Source organism: Melitaea cinxia, chromosome 4 (genome assembly GCF_905220565.1).
Source record: "Melitaea cinxia chromosome 4, ilMelCinx1.1, whole genome shotgun sequence".
Classification (NCBI taxonomy): Eukaryota; Metazoa; Arthropoda; class Insecta; order Lepidoptera; family Nymphalidae; genus Melitaea; species Melitaea cinxia.
In genome coordinates this window covers 7,900,329-7,919,293 of record NC_059397.1, presented here as the reverse complement: position 1 = coordinate 7,919,293, position 18,965 = coordinate 7,900,329, and positions in this window count along the sequence as shown.

The following is an 18,965-nucleotide window of genomic DNA, read 5'->3' as shown; positions in this document are numbered from 1 at the left end:
CTTGCGATATTTCTAGATTTACAGGCGTCTATAGGCTACGGTAATCGCTTACCATCAAGTGAGCCGTACGCTTGTTTATCAACCTAACTAGGTTATAAACTATGAACTTCTAGTGTTTCTAGTGTGTGTCAAACAAATTTTTTTTTAAATATATTTTCAGAAATAAAATATATTGATAATGAAATGTGTAACAAATCGATTATAAAGTAATTATTTTGTAATAAAATGATTTAAATTGAAAACAACTCATCTGTTGACCTTTGCGCCATTCGTCAAATTTGAATACAACTAGATGAAGTATGTACATACGTTTAACTTATTGACTAATCCTCACCAGTAATACATTGTTGCATATTTCAATTAATTTACCTGTCTATTAAGTTTATATTTAACCACACGTTTATCTTTTTTGTATCTAGGTATTGAATAGTTTATTTCTATGGTAAATTTAGCAAAACTGACCTTTGAATCGAATTTTAAATACAATTTGAAGAGTTTTTTGCGCGAAATACCAAATTAATAGTAGTCATAAGTGCGTGTGACATATTATGCTTAAAATTTTTAAACATTTCGTATATTGTTTTATTTTTTTAGTTGCAGTACGCACCATATAAGCCGTGATAATAGATATACATTTAGTACAAAGTTGTTATTTTAACATTGCTTAAATATACCTTACTTTAATTTAACTCTATTTTTGTATACATTTTGAACTGTACTTCCGTAAATGAATTGCTGAACAAAAACATCCCCTTCTTTTACGAAATACTAGAACTTTAGTCCAAAGCACTGTTCCTTACGGATTATAGCTTAATGTCTCAAAATCTTTTTCTCTAATATGCATATAAAAACCCACTATCCAATGCGTGACATATTTGATACGGCGACTTTACTTTCAAAAATATGCATGAATTATGTGTCATGCACTTGAACCATTTCGGCGATTACAATGACGTTGTTGATTAAAAGATTTAAGTATTTAACCGAGGTTTCTTTGACATTAGTAGTCTTTAAAAATAAAAATTTCCGCTCAACTCTACAGACATATTAATTCGATGTATTGCTATTGTAATTAATGAAAATAGTATCGCCATGGCAGCTTGATTCGAAAGTTTTTAAATATTAACTCAATTTACGTAGCTTGAATAACTTTATATTCTAATTATTAGCCAACCTTAAAACGAATAATACTCTTGACCGAAAATAATGAACATTTTAAAAGGTAATCTACTTTTAATTGAAAGAAATGTAAACTAACATTAGTAAAGTACCTAACGGATGTATGCGAGTGTTATGTATTCTTTGTGAGTGATATGTATTCAAATCATCTATATCGTGTGTTGACAAATTAGTGTCTCCTAATAGTTAAAAGCGGAACCGTGTCACGCTGTGGGGACAATGTTAGTCGCGACATTTTGTAAGGAGGACGCGAATACATGAATATGCATAGTGTTTGTAACAGGCTAGCGTCTTGAACTCCCTGTCCATTCGTTACACTTACTGTTTATCTTCATAAACATCTTTTGATCGAAGCGATGTTTGAACGTACTATTTTTATGACAATTATTTGAATGTCTTAATATATTTAATTACCTATTATTACTTTCTTAGAGATAATGTTTTTTTTAAGATAACTTCTTTCCGCACACTTGGCTCGGGGAGTACGCTGGTGAATGCGTGCCGAGTGTTACGATAAGTATGATCGGGCGAGATAAACGGAAGTTGAGAAGGAGATATACCTTAGATGGAGAGAAGTTTTACTTCAGTCGTGTGGTCTATAGCACACTCGTTTTTTTGTTCTATACGATGTACACATATTACAATAGGTGACATGACATGACATTACGTAGATTAAAATACATGGTTATAATCAATAAACCTAGATATAAACTACTTTACACCTCAAATGATCAGGGCCTATTTCAGCGGTTGTTTATCCTACACATAAATTCTGAATAGACTTAAACAACGAGAAAGAGAGTTAAGAGGTAGAATAGACCATTAGGACCTGTTTCTCCTCTAATAATAAACTACTACTTTAATTTCACATTTTCGAATGAAAATATTTCGTTAATATAGTGGAATTTGAATGTAAAAAAGAATAACATATCAAAAACTTTTATCTGTTTATTACCGTCATCCGTCAAGTAGCGATATTCACAAATGGTGAAACAGGCCCTTAGTCTCCGAAAGCAAAGCTCTCAGTATATACTAAACAAACATAAAGAAGCATTAAAAAGTTTATAAAACTTACATAACATAGTTGAACATAAAAATATATATATGAATGAAAAAACTCAACAATTTTTAATTACTATTGTACAAATTATATATTTTTTCTTATAAAACGTTGTTATTATTAAAAGCGAATGAACTCTTTCAAGCGAAGTAATTAATTAGACTAAGAATTTTATTAATATTGTTAAGTTGTTTCCAAGGTTTTATGATGGATAAAAAAGAAGTTTTATAGCCAATTTTATTTTTGTTGTAATATTTATATATTATATCTGTGATCAAAAGCTAACGAAAAACTTTCAAGCTCAGCAGGGTATATCCTGCAAAAAATTTAGTGCAGCCCGACTGGGGAGCCTCGACGTTACAAATGATCACAGCTATATAATACTGCTTTCAAGCAGTTGTGTTCCTGTGGTGACCAGAGCTCCTCGAGGGAATGAGGATAGGATCAGCAACGTGCTTTTTGTATTTCACTTGCGATATTTCTAGATTTACAGGCGTCTATAGGCTACGGTAATCGCTTACCATCAAGTGAGCCGTACGCTTGTTTATCAACCTAACTAGGTTATAAACTATGAACTTCTAGTGTTTCTAGTGTGTGTCAAACAAATTTTTTTTTAAATATATTTTCAGAAATAAAATATATTGATAATGAAATGTGTAACAAATCGATTATAAAGTAATTATTTTGTAATAAAATGATTTAAATTGAAAACAACTCATCTGTTGACCTTTGCGCCATTCGTCAAATTTGAATACAACTAGATGAAGTATGTACATACGTTTAACTTATTGACTAATCCTCACCAGTAATACATTGTTGCATATTTCAATTAATTTACCTGTCTATTAAGTTTATATTTAACCACACGTTTATCTTTTTTGTATCTAGGTATTGAATAGTTTATTTCTATGGTAAATTTAGCAAAACTGACCTTTGAATCGAATTTTAAATACAATTTGAAGAGTTTTTTGCGCGAAATACCAAATTAATAGTAGTCATAAGTGCGTGTGACATATTATGCTTAAAATTTTTAAACATTTCGTATATTGTTTTATTTTTTTAGTTGCAGTACGCACCATATAAGCCGTGATAATAGATATACATTTAGTACAAAGTTGTTATTTTAACATTGCTTAAATATACCTTACTTTAATTTAACTCTATTTTTGTATACATTTTGAACTGTACTTCCGTAAATGAATTGCTGAACAAAAACATCCCCTTCTTTTACGAAATACTAGAACTTTAGTCCAAAGCACTGTTCCTTACGGATTATAGCTTAATGTCTCAAAATCTTTTTCTCTAATATGCATATAAAAACCCACTATCCAATGCGTGACATATTTGATACGGCGACTTTACTTTCAAAAATATGCATGAATTATGTGTCATGCACTTGAACCATTTCGGCGATTACAATGACGTTGTTGATTAAAAGATTTAAGTATTTAACCGAGGTTTCTTTGACATTAGTAGTCTTTAAAAATAAAAATTTCCGCTCAACTCTACAGACATATTAATTCGATGTATTGCTATTGTAATTAATGAAAATAGTATCGCCATGGCAGCTTGATTCGAAAGTTTTTAAATATTAACTCAATTTACGTAGCTTGAATAACTTTATATTCTAATTATTAGCCAACCTTAAAACGAATAATACTCTTGACCGAAAATAATGAACATTTTAAAAGGTAATCTACTTTTAATTGAAAGAAATGTAAACTAACATTAGTAAAGTACCTAACGGATGTATGCGAGTGTTATGTATTCTTTGTGAGTGATATGTATTCAAATCATCTATATCGTGTGTTGACAAATTAGTGTCTCCTAATAGTTAAAAGCGGAACCGTGTCACGCTGTGGGGACAATGTTAGTCGCGACATTTTGTAAGGAGGACGCGAATACATGAATATGCATAGTGTTTGTAACAGGCTAGCGTCTTGAACTCCCTGTCCATTCGTTACACTTACTGTTTATCTTCATAAACATCTTTTGATCGAAGCGATGTTTGAACGTACTATTTTTATGACAATTATTTGAATGTCTTAATATATTTAATTACCTATTATTACTTTCTTAGAGATAATGTTTTTTTTAAGATAACTTCTTTCCGCACACTTGGCTCGGGGAGTACGCTGGTGAATGCGTGCCGAGTGTTACGATAAGTATGATCGGGCGAGATAAACGGAAGTTGAGAAGGAGATATACCTTAGATGGAGAGAAGTTTTACTTCAGTCGTGTGGTCTATAGCACACTCGTTTTTTTGTTCTATACGATGTACACATATTACAATAGGTGACATGACATGACATTACGTAGATTAAAATACATGGTTATAATCAATAAACCTAGATATAAACTACTTTACACCTCAAATGATCAGGGCCTATTTCAGCGGTTGTTTATCCTACACATAAATTCTGAATAGACTTAAACAACGAGAAAGAGAGTTAAGAGGTAGAATAGACCATTAGGACCTGTTTCTCCTCTAATAATAAACTACTACTTTAATTTCACATTTTCGAATGAAAATATTTCGTTAATATAGTGGAATTTGAATGTAAAAAAGAATAACATATCAAAAACTTTTATCTGTTTATTACCGTCATCCGTCAAGTAGCGATATTCACAAATGGTGAAACAGGCCCTTAGTCTCCGAAAGCAAAGCTCTCAGTATATACTAAACAAACATAAAGAAGCATTAAAAAGTTTATAAAACTTACATAACATAGTTGAACATAAAAATATATATATGAATGAAAAAACTCAACAATTTTTAATTACTATTGTACAAATTATATATTTTTTCTTATAAAACGTTGTTATTATTAAAAGCGAATGAACTCTTTCAAGCGAAGTAATTAATTAGACTAAGAATTTTATTAATATTGTTAAGTTGTTTCCAAGGTTTTATGATGGATAAAAAAGAAGTTTTATAGCCAATTTTATTTTTGTTGTAATATGCTGTTTCTAGTGCACCCCGCGTGCACACACACTTCGCAATAAACAAATCAAACGATCTAACGAAAATTTATTAATATTTTGTTTTTGTTATAAGCAAGCCTTGAAACAAAATAACATTTAAAGCAGGTGCAAAATTTTGAATGTCATGGCACCAACCCATCATGTTAGGCTATTAGGACGATGCACGTTGCCAAAATTTTGTTTTAATAACAGCACCTGCAAATTAATTTATAAAGAAAGATAAAGGGAAACGATATCAGCAAATAACCAAAGAACTTAATCTGCCGAAATAGATGAATGCCAATCCAAATTCTAAATTAAATATGTTTAATATTTGTACTTAATTACAGTAAAGGACAATTAATTTAGCAGGTGTATTTATTAAAAACATCGTAATTTACAACACATTTTCAAATAGTGTCTGTCAATTTCTTTACTTCCTTTCCAAACAAAGCTGCTAGACGGTATTTTTTTTTAATTAGTATAACTTAATATAGAGGTGGGCTCTTGAAAAAATTTTTAAATGGATGGGGATAATTTTATCGCATACACTAATGCTATTAAAAATTGCGTTGAATTTTTATTCTTAACGCAACATTAATAAAATCATTCTCAAACTCAAATCATTCTTTATTCAATTAAGCTTTTCGAAGTACTGTCGAGTCATCATTTTACAGATAATCTCTAATGAAACAACCGATAAGAACCACTGAAATGATCTTTATAACTACACTATTATATCGTAATAAAAAATGAGTGTGCTTTAGACCACACTGAAGTAAAACTTCTTTAGCAACAGGCCTGCACAATTAAATAGGCCTGCACTGTGTCTTAGATATACGAAACGTAACTGGCTATAAGAGAAAGAGAGACAGAAAGTTTGAGCTCGCACCTCTTTCCTCTTTCTTGCTCCGTTCGCCTCATCCGATCACAGTTTTCGTAACGCTCTCGTCACGCATTCACCAGCTTACTACACAAGTCAAGCGTTTGTTTACGTTGTTTTACTTCAAAATTTTAAAATTATTTATAATTGAAAGTCGTCGACAATCAATACCAGGCCTTTTCATTATTAAATTGTTAATTATTTTGTATTAACAAATTTTTTAGTCCTCTCTAAATTCATAAAGTTTTAATAAATAATACATCCACGTTCCAGCTTATAGCAACAAGCAACGTAGATCAAGAAAGAATTTCTCGATAGACAGTTTCGTAATGGCACGAACTGTCTCGGTCAGGGCTAGCTTAGTGCGATGGGAGTTAGTTTGGGGAGGGGAGGGTGGATGTGCGCCGGCGCAGAGCGGAACGTTAGATCGTGCTGCACCGCCGAGCGCGACCGCTAAACCCGCGACTTGCATTGCAACATCACTATTGTAACGCGTTTTATTTAGCTCTTCGCCAGTACGCGTCGCAGTAGCATCTCTGGTGACTAACTCTTAAATTTTTTAGTTCACTATTACTTGTCATGTAAATATTAAAATGTAATTTAATTATACGTATAATAGAAATAATACAAATGTAATGTAATTAATATTGCTCATCGATTTTAGGAGAAAAAAAAAACATAATGTATACCGATTCTATTATGACAAAAGCTCGAACATCGAGAAATTCTAGGACTTACCTTTATGGACATGAATTACTAAAGTTGAGGATTTTTGTTTTAAGATATAATTTTCTGCCTTTATCATAAGATTAATGTATACCCTGGAATTTAAAAATACTTGTGACAAATATACTTTACTGAACTATTTGATTCATCTTTATGAGCAATCTTGATAAATAGATATTTAAGCCTCCGTCTGTAGTTCATTCGTCAGAACTACTACGCGAGATATTACAATTGGCTGGTTACTGAACAAACCGAAGTTGATAGAAAAGTTTTTGAGACAAAACTTAAAATAAGTCAACTGAATACTGACGCAATTTAAAAATTAACGATGACAGCCGATAAATTTAGAATTATACTATCACAATTCAGCCTGTAACATTCTATAGCTGGGCTCATCTCCTACATGGAGAAAGAGACCTATACCCAGAAGTGAATATGAGAATTATAACATAAAGAGAGTAAATCGAATGTATAGGTAAAGCCTAGAATTTATCAATATTTGAAAATTTACAATAACATACAAATAAAATATTTTTTTAGAACAGCCTAAATTTTTTTTCTTATATTACAATAATTCCTCTACACGTGTTATAAGAAATCACTTTTAGTAGTTACGCTATTACACGTTTCTTTTGAATATTGTAAAATGTTGTATTTCGTATATGAGCTATGAAATATTAAATGAATAAATAAATAAAGCTATTAATAACGGAACATAATTAAGAAATGTTTATATGAAAGTACATTTGCAGCGATCGCAGCCATCATGTCGACGTTAGAAGCAGTCGGCGTAACCGGTATCATAAGTCGCGTAATGTTATCGCCGCTGATGTAAGTTCGCGGAGGCGCAGCGCTACGACTGCGATTGAGTAGAAGTCCATATTTGACGGACACACTTTTAGGAAATACGGGGTAAATACGGGGTGAATTATAAATTAGATATAAATTAATGTTCGAGACGTGCTATGATTTATGTTTGTTTTATAATATTTTTATAATCGGTAACTGCATCGTTATAAATATACGAGCTCTCAAATATTGTCATTTATAATATTCTATTATAGCTTTGCTTCATTGTTTACTTACGATTTTGTTATATTTACGATTAAATTTATGCGCTGTTTTGTGATAGAATTTATAGTTTTTAAGGATAAATGTATTTCAGCAAAAAAACTTTCTAGAAATTATGTCTGACGCCGCGTTGGCGCAACGGTCACAGCCATGGATTGTACCTGTTGCGCTGGCGGTTGCGGGTTCGATCCCCGCACGTGACAAACATTTGTATTGGCCATACAAGTGTTTTCCGTGGTCTGGGTATTTGTGCAGTCCTTGTGGGTCTCCCCACCGTGCCTCGGAGAGCACATTAAGCCGTCGGTCCCGGTTGTTATCATGTACACCTGATAACGATCGTTACTCATAGTAGGGAATATATTTGCCAACCCGCATTGGAGCAGCGTGGTGGATTAAACTCTGATCCTTTTCCTAGATGGGGAAAGAGACCTATTCCCAGTAGTGGGGTATTACAGGCTGAAGTGTAAACCTATGTCTGACAATCTCTAAAGATAATTACGTCCGTGCATATATCAGTAAATAGATATAATCACATGACAACTTGAGACCGTAAGTAGGAAACGGGGAATATCTCGCATAATTAAAGTACAGACTACAAGTTCCACTTACAAGCTTTGGACGCATGCTCGAACCTTACAGAAAGAAAACTGTTTCTACGACAGAACAAAGTTTTAAACACGCCACATCCCACGACTTACAAATAAAACAAAATCTTAAAATGATCAATAGCGGAATTAACCAATTTCAATATTATCCAATCAAAAAGCATCCTTATCGTTACAGTGAAGTAAGAAAAGCAATTTCCATTAAGCCAAACAGCGAACTGAGGTCGTCGATCTTACAGACCAGTGTGACCGGATCTTGGAGGAAACTTTTTATGTGACCGGCGGCCAAGCGTCATGTTTACACAAGAAACCAACATTACTAGTACATAACTTTACCAACAAATTATTACATACACATGTAATTATATGTATAGGTGTAGAATATTACAAAGATCGTTAAGTATACGGGTAGGTAACAGATAGTGATATCGATATTTTCAATTCAATATTTCATCAATTAGTCAATCTCAAACCGCAGACATTTTACATTAAATAGTTGGTGATGTTGTTGTCCAACAAAGCATTGTATAGAGTTGTAATGAAACTGATCTACCTATACATTGTCTATGCGAACTATTTGTAATTTTTTACTTAAATTTTTTTAAGTGTTTCACAGAATGTAATTAAAATTTATAAATTAATCATTTTTTTTATATAAAATAATAAATACTATGATATTGACTTAAAATATGGCCTCACAAATATATTTTTTTCAGACTTATATAGAAAACAGATTTGAATGTATTCATTATATTTAAGTATAATTTAATCTTACTTAAATAATGTACATTAAGAAATTGCTATTGCAAAAAATATATATATTGTTTTTTTTTTTTTTAAACAAATTATTAATAGAATACATGATAAGTAATAACAAAACACTTTAAAATAAAGAAAAATGATCAGACTCCCTTTCAATTTAATTTCACTGGTTAAACTCTGTGATCCCGCTATATGACCCATACGCATTAGGGCAGTGTGTGTTGGTAAAGCGCTAAGCTACAAAATATACATATCATTCTATAGGAGCCGTCCGCATGCACAACCACAAATCGTACGGCATTCCTGCGCTCGCGCCGCACGTCTAAGAGCACCGTCCGACAAGAACGGGACGGGTGACTAAGATGATATATCGCTGTCTCGCTCGTTATACACTCGCAATCCTTTCCTTTCTACCTGTTGCACTATTACAAAAACCCGGTCCTTAGAGCCGCTACCTTACGTGAATTGAATGAGGATTGCGGGAGTCTACAGTTCGGCCCATATAAAGATAGGGCAAGGGCTATTATATATGAAGACGATGCGAGGTAAAACTTGTCATGAGTCTTGAGGCACTATTTACCGTGGGGAGGTACCTATTGTATGGACAAAAAACGTTTGTATATGTGTGCGATGATTGCATAATAGCGACAGATTTAGGGAGCTGCGTGATTTGTAAATAAATTAAACAATAAATATTGAAGATGGCTATCTATCTACATACAGAATATTGCTAAATTTACTTTACATTGACAAAAAAGATCGTATAATTTTACCGGTATATAAATGCTATTGGAAACAAGAAATGTTTTATCATGCACAAACTTTACAAATTTCTTTTTAAAATGAAACAATGAAACGTTTTAGGACATGTTAGTTTTATTTACCTATGTAATATAAAAATTCTTTCCCAATTTAATAAATAACACTACAAGTATAGTTAGTTTATTTTTGATTTTTTACCCAAAGGTGAGTACATCTTATTTAAAATTAGATCTATTCAATGTTAGCACAAAGCTTGATCGTGACGTGGCTGACATTCGCCGCGCGGTCCGTGATCTTGGCAATGGGCAATGCTGGCTGGGCGCTGCGGCACGGCAACGCTAGTGCCTCCACAAACGAAGAATACGCATCTCAAACCGCCTGTACTTCAAATTCAACTCTGGTACTATTGTAATAAAGCACATTTTACGTAAATATAATACGATGATATCCGTCTTTTAATACCATAATGGCATTATTGCGGTCGCTGTACCCAGTTCGCGTCTCCCGCGCCTCTTTCCCCGCACCTTTTGACAACCGGTATATGTACATAGTAAACATGAATGTGAACATTTAAGAATTTTCTGACAACTAATTCACGTAACGAACTGTTGTAACTTTATGTTTAAAACCTTTTGCATCTAAAGTAAAAAGTTACAAACAACAGGAGGGACATTATTATCAATATCGATAAAACAGTGTGTATTTTATTAAACAATATTTTTAAATAGAGATTAATCTAAGAAATTTTACTTTATTTACTTATTTTTTCGAATCGTAATTATAGCAGATTATCATTCAATTGTAGATTATGAATTTACGATTTAAACTTAAAGCTATAATAGCGTAGTGTTTTTTATGTAAGTAAATATATTTTAAGAAGTGGATTAATTGAATTTTATTAATCCAATTCAAACTGAGAAACAAAAAATACAAGTTCCAGAAAAATAAGGAAAAAATTAAAAGTACACTACCTAAGTAAAATTTTCATAATTCTCGTAAATATTAACTAATTATATAACTATTAACTAATATTTGGAGTGTGATTTACAATCGATACCGAAGCCAAAAATAAAGTTTTTAGAATTTTTGTCTGTTTGTCTGTCCGGGATAAACTCAAAAAGTACTGCATGGATTTACTTCCAATTTGGCACGAATATTATTAAGAAGTCGGGTCAACATATAGGCTACATTTTATCACGCTATCACCTACGGGGAACGAGCAGTGAACCTTTATTTCTTCAACGCATTCTGTAACAACGTGTAATCTAACGACGCATATTTGAATGTTGTTGTTATTATGTTAAGAACCATGCTATAAGCTAGCTTCACACTATAAATAAAGACATTCTGTGGTATCGCTAGTAATGTTATAAAACAGAATACTTTTATTTGTTTATATCTACTAATCACAGGTTGTATAAAAATAGGCAGTCGGGTTAGATGAGTAATGTTTTTGAAGAAGACATTAAAGTCACACTATTACAACCAGAGCATCTACTCAAGGGCTTAATGGGCTTAAGCCCAGGGTCCCGTGGATGAAAAGGCCTTCAGGATCCACGTGATTGAAGTAAAACTTCTTTAGCTCCACCTAATTTATATCTCCCTCTCAACTTCTGTTGTACTGTGTGGCTACGGTACTAAAGAATTTAGCCACCCAGAGGGGCTTCCCGTGGGTGTCGTAAGAGGCGACTAAGGGATAACACAGTTCCACTACCACATTGGAACTTAAAAAGCCGACCGGTGGCGGGATAACCATCCAACTGCTAGCTTTGACATACACAGGCCGAAGACGGGCAGCAGCGTCTTCGGTGCGACAAAGCCAGCACTGCGGTCACCAACCCGCCTGCCCAGCGTGGTGACTATGGGCAAAACACATGAGCTCATGCCATTTTTGGCGTGAACTTGTGGAGGCCTATGTCCAGCAGTGGACTGTGATAGGCTGTAATGATGATGATGATGATGAACTTCTGTTCGCCTCTCCCACACCACACTTTTCGTAACGCTCTCGTCACGAATTCACCAGATTACTACCCAAGTCAAGCGTGCGTAAAGAAGTTATTTACTTCAAGAATCGACGATACTTGTTCTATTAAAATCTAGAGCCTTGGGCGAGAAACTGCGGCCCGCAGGCCCCATGTATACAAGGGCGTACCGTGGTACGTAACGCTGGTACGTAAGAAGTTTTAGCCCACGGACCGGCAAATTCACGAACCGCCGAATTGAATTTTTTTTTCATAACCACTGGCAAAAGTTTTAGTACCAAAAACTTTGCCAATCAATGATTTTACAATTGTTAATCATTCGTACTAGAGACAGTTAATCATTCTTACAGACGCCGCGTTGGCGCAACGGCCACAGCCATAGATTGTGCCGGTTGCGCTGGCGGTCGCGGGTTCGATTCCCGCACGTGACATACATTTGTACTGGCCATACAGGTGTTTGCCATGGTCTGGGTGTTTGTGCAGTCCTAGTGTCCTCCCCACCGTGCCTCGGAGAGCACGTTAAGCCGTCGGTCCCGGTTGTTATCATGTACACCTGATAGCGATCGCTACTTATAGTAGGGAATATATGCGCCAACCCGCATTGTACAGCGTGGTGAATTAAGCTCTGATCCTTCTCCTACATGGGGAAAGAGTCCTATGCCCAGTAGTGGGATATTACAGGCTGAAGCGAATCATTCTTACTACAAATTTATCTGTCCCTATTATTTATATACTTGATCGACGATAAGATAATGAGGATTACGGAAAACCGGAATGTCTGGCGCGAGCTTGGGAAGCTATGCCCACAGTGGACTGCGATAGGCTGAAATTAAATGTTTATACGTATTTACTAATTATGAATAGATTTTTCACCTGAATGTCTATACGAAAAAATATTCATGTTCTGTAAATATTGCCAACAAAATAATTTAATTTCAACAGTTTTAAACCAAGCATACATTATACATTTTATGGTAAACAAAAAGAAAATAAGGAATGGAACCTCCATTAATTGACTCCTCCCTCCATAATTTGACTAGCCCGTTGGCGCAGTTTGTAGTGACCCTGCTTTCTGCTCCGTGGGTTGTGGGTTCGATTCCCACCCCGAGTCTGGGTGTAATATAAATATTTATTTATATATTTATATATGTATTATTTATAAGTATGTTTATCGAAAAAAAAAAAATATGTAGCTATATACCAGTCGGCTGTTACCTATAACACAAGCATTAAGTTGCTTACTTTAGGAACAGACGACCGTGTGTGTATTGTGTAGATATTTATTTATTTATTATTTATTTATTTATTATTTATTATTTATTAATTAAACAATATCAACCCTCGCTTGATCGCTCGACCGGTTATAAGAATTAATAGGATCGCTAAGTATTTGAGTTGCTACAAATGCTGATGGCGCGTGCTTCATCGCAATCGTGAATGCATAAAGTATAACGTTGTATGATGATCTGTATCGGCGACACACTTGATGTAAGCGGAGCTTCGAATATAGGTACATACGCATATATTACATACGTATAATAAAATCGGGTTTTACCGAAACGTGCTCTCGATTTATTTCGAGAATCGATGCTTTTCGAAGATTGCTATTTTTTTTTCCTTTTTATGTTTCGAGAATTTAAGGAATTATTTGATAAGGAAGACAAACCTATGAAAATATTATTTTATAAAAAAAAATTAAATCTTTGAAAGTCATAGAACTTAAAGAATTACTTTAAATATCTAGTATATGACGAAGAGCTCAGTAATAATAGATCATTATTAACTGTTATCAGTACAAATGTTTAGAGTCTATCTATGTCATGCCAGAAGTCTTATTATTACCAGTCGAGTTGGTAGCTAAACTTGAAAGAGGTTAACGTTGCCGAGAACTTGAGCGGAGTCGACGGCGCGGAACCGGCCGGCGCAAGCGCAAGCCTCTAGTACTTTATACTTAGTTGCGCAATTTAAGCACACAGAACGATGTAAGAATTCACTACGAACGTTCTATATTGTTTACAATATTAATTTAACGTTAACGTTTGTAATGTTTTAATACTAAAGTGTTATACAGTTGATTTTCCATACTTAACACTCAATTACAATATGCAACAGTACAATTGTGGTTGTTCTCAAATATATAAAAAAAATCCAATTAATCGACAAAATCGAAATAATTTACATCCACAAGTTTGACTAGTCCGTTGGCGCAGTTAGTAGTCTCTGGGGGTTGTGGGTTCGATTCCCACCCTGAGTCTGTGTGTAAAATATATTTTTATTTATATATGTATTATTTATAAATATGTTTATTGAAAAAAAAACCGGCCAAGTGCGAGTCGGACTCGCGCACCGAAGGTTTCGCACAAACAAAATTATTAAAAATATTTTTAGTTACATCACGTAACTAAAAATTTATGCTTTGCGCAATTTTTCCTTTATCTGTGCTATAAGACATTGCTTCGTACCAAATTTCAAGATCCTGAGTTCACGAGAAGTAGTCTGTAAGTTTTGATTCTCTTGCGAGTGTCGAAAATTTGCAGCATAAACGGCTGTATCTTTTGATTGCGTTGACTTAGAAGTTTGATTTTTTCACAGCTGTAGCCTGAGTATTTGATATGAATTTTATCTTGATACTCTACGCAAACACCTTGATACACATGTTCCTGAAAAAAAGGATCTTGACAGAGACAGACGGACAAGAAAATGATCCTATAAATGTTCCATTATTTCCTTTTAATGTACGGAGCCTTAAAAAATGCAACTATACCAGTCGGCTGTTACCTATAACACAAGCATTAAGTTGCTTACTTTAGGAACAGACAACCGCGTGTATTGTGTAGATATTTATTTATATATTTATGTATGTATTTATTTATTTATTTTATTTATTTATTTATTTATTTTTTATTTACAAATAATGAAATGAGAGTATCATCAACGCAGTCAAATCAATTGAATATAGATCGTTAGGTATAACTCAAAAAGTACTCGTCAAATCTCGCTCAATTTAACTTGAACCACATCACAAACAGCAGTTTTCGAATGTAAAAAGTATCATCAAAATCTGTGCACTTATTAATATGTACAGTTTATAAGGTTATGAGGTAACAAACAAAAAACAAAGGCAACCCGCACTGCACCGTGGTGGATTAAGCTCCATTCCTCCTCCTACATGGAAAAAGAGGCCAATACCCAGCAGTCAGATATTACACGCTAGCATGTCATCGTCAGATTGAGACTCCTCCTTACCCTTAATAATGTGGGCTGTTGTGTGGATGTTGAATTAAGCTAGGCCTCTCTCTGCCTATAGAAAATTGAAGCTTAATTCACGTCACTCGCGCTTCTCCATTGCCTTTAATAGATATAATAATCCTACAATCTGGGTAACATAATAATAATTATTATTATTTATTTAATTAAGATTTACATCCATACAAGTAGGTAGTAGTAACAATTTTATAACTTAAAAACTAATGTTAGTATGACACGCTGTAACACGTGTGATTTTTATTTTATGTGAAATTTTTTTGTATGAATTACAATTAAAATCAAGTCAAAATTAAAAATACATCCATAGTAAAATTCAATCGAAGTTACAATTAAAATCAAGTCAGAGTTTAAAACACATCAATAATAATACATTCATAATTATTAAAAGCATATAATGTCAAAAAAAGAATTATAATAAATACCTAAATAAAAACAACTGGGTTCATCAGCTTTGTCTTTTTTGAAAAAAAAACCACTCATCAACAACAACAATAAAATAATGAAGATTTATAAAAAACTCAAAATAATACTCCTTAGTAATATTTAAAACCATATTCCTTTCTTTCTCGCAATATAGACATTGCGCGGTATTATGTCTTTCTCGGCGTCACTGCTCAGCGCTACTATTTCATTTATTATTCCATTATGTTTTTAACTCCAAAAAAACTTTAGTGCGTATTGTTGATATTTATAGTAGTAACAAATAAGAGGCCCGTTTTGACATTTGACAAATACCGTAGAGCGTAACTTGGTACGAAACTGTAAAAAACAATAAAAGAATTATTAATTACATAGTGTTTTTAAAAATACATAAATTTTTTGGCGCGTTAAATAATATGATAGAATATGTAGCATGCAATTTCTAATTATTACGAAACGTCTCAAAAACAGTTACGTGCTAAGTCATTTTTGTGCTGTAACTAATTAATTACTGAATTTCACCAGATTCATTCGATTTTAATCGTAATTGAATATTGTGTAGTGATATTTACTGGAAAAAAGAGCTTGGCACTCAAAGGCATAAATAAAATTTTGATTTGGCAAATAAACCGCGATAAAATCCGAAAAAAAAATCATTATAATGATTAAAATTCGTGTAAACATTAAAAAACAATATAAAAATATAAAATAAAAACAAATTAATCTTTTGTACCAATGTATTATTTAAAATTACCTACAATATTAAAGCTTAAATTAAATTTCTGATCAAAATTTTAATCAAATGCACTTTACAGTACCTATATATAATCAAATCGATCAAATACTCATACAAACTCGAATTATCGTGGGTATCGAAAACAAAACGGGCCTATTATTTTGTGACGACTATAGTAAACATGAGTCGCTTGACAACAAATAGATCCCGATCAGATGGACAAAACTATATTATAGTTTAACGGTATCTTTTGTTAATTTTATATCTATGAAGAAGTTTTTTTTTGTTTTAAACAAAAAAAATGTTTCTTTCGCTTAGTTAGACATCCACACAACATCCCATATTATTAGGGGTAAGGAGGAGTCACAATCCGACTATCACGTTCTAGCCTGTAATATCCCACATCTGGGAAATAGGCCTCTTTCCCCATCTAGGAGAAGGATCAGAGCTTAATCCGTCACACTGCTCCAATGCGGGTTAGCTGATATTATTTATTATCAAATTCGCTATTTTTCCAAAAGAGTAACGATAATTTACAGATTTATTTTAACTTATTTAACTAGCCCGTTGGCATAGTTTTCAGTGACAATATCTTTATCAGCCGGCTGATATCTTAACACAGGCACTAAGTTGTCTACCTGAGGAACAGACGGGTGTGTGTGTACGTTAATCATATTTACTTAATTATTTTATACTACTTCGCATATCATTAGATTAAGCAGTCCTTTATACATATAGATAAATTTCATATAATAAATTTTACGATATAAAAATAGATAAGGTAGAAAATGGTAGTGATATGATGATAAATCTCTTTCAAATATAAGCTACTCGTATATTGCGTAGCTATCAATAAAATCTTTTATAATTAGGCATTGATCATGACAACATGGCTGAACTAAAATGGATTTATAAAAGAAAATATCATTCATTTATCACTAAAAAGAAATTAAACTGGCCATTCGATGGCGATTTCTGCTTTACTTTATAATTATGTGTTAGCGAAATATTTTATCTCCTTATGGTATCTTCAGACTTTTTGACGAATAGTTTAATACATAATGATTGATGATATCCCTAATTTTAGGACCTGAAAAGTGTAGGTTTTGCTTATTCGTCAATATATTTAAAATTAAAATAATTATGTTGCTAAAGCAACGACTGTTTATATTATGTAAGTACCTGGGTGACCGAGCTTAGCTCGGTATTTTTAGTAAATCGTGTTTTTTGAAAATCATATTTAAATACGAATTACATATTGATAAAATATGAATAATATTTTTCGATTTTATTTTTTTTAGAAAAAAAAAGAAAAAAAAACGATAATCGATCTGGAATACGTGAGGATTCGAACCATGATCTTTTCGGCCGAGCGCGATCGGCCGATTTCCCCTGAGCTATTACAACTTTATTGACAGATGCGAAATTTACCTTCTTATTCTAACGATATTGTAGCCATTTTTTCATTGCCTAAAAACAGGGATAAAACGACATTTTCTAAAAATGAATCCTAGCTAGATTTATTTATCTCCCCCGTAATCCCCTGTATACTAAATTTCATGAAAATCGTTGGAGCCGTTTCCGAGATTCAGATTATATATATATATATATATATATATATATATACAAGAATTGCTCGTTTAATAGTATAAGATATGTTGTACCAATCTAATATTCTTGAGAATTTTATAGTCTTAACTAGCTGACCCCGCAAATGTTGTTTTGCCATATATGTTATTAACCCCCTTACCCCCCCCCCCCCCCCCCTTAGCGTATTGAAAAATAGATGTTGGCCGATTCTCAGACCTACCCGATATGCACACAAAATTGCATAAAAATCGGTCCAGCCGTTTCGGAAGAGTATTATAACTAACATTGTGGCACGAGAATTTTATATATATATAAGATAAGCACATCAGTTCTGATATTCGTCGCGTGTAAAGTTATTTATAATTTTAGTATCTCTAAATAGTAGGTTTATTTTGAGTTTAGCAATGAAATAATGGAATTATTAAAGTATGAGGTGGTTTTCATTCATATAATTTAATTTTTTTTTTAATCTTTAAAATGTATTCGAAGCACACTCACACATACGTAAATAAGGCGCAAATAATCTCAATACAAATTCTTCTCGTTTATACACAACGAATACGAACCAACAAAAATAAATACCTTTTTCGCAGAAATTTATATTTTAACATACTATTTGGGACAATTTGAACCGGAATAAGCTCCTTTTATACCTACAAACTATTAAGTCAAGCACCCCAAAGAATGATATAAAGTTTTGAATTTATAAGGGTTTGTTATTCGTAGAACGGTGCGGTATTACAAAATAAACGGAAGTAAGGCATGATAAATAATTACTCAAATACATGAAGACGGAAATATTAAGTTGTTACCAAATTAGAAGCGATTTACTGTCGAACTTTTCGGCTCTTACAAAAAAAAAAAACATATCAAACATTTCTCTCGGCTTATTAACGTACAAAATACCCCAACTCTTTAGGTAAATCGGTTAGAGTATGAAAAAGTAGGTAATGGTAAT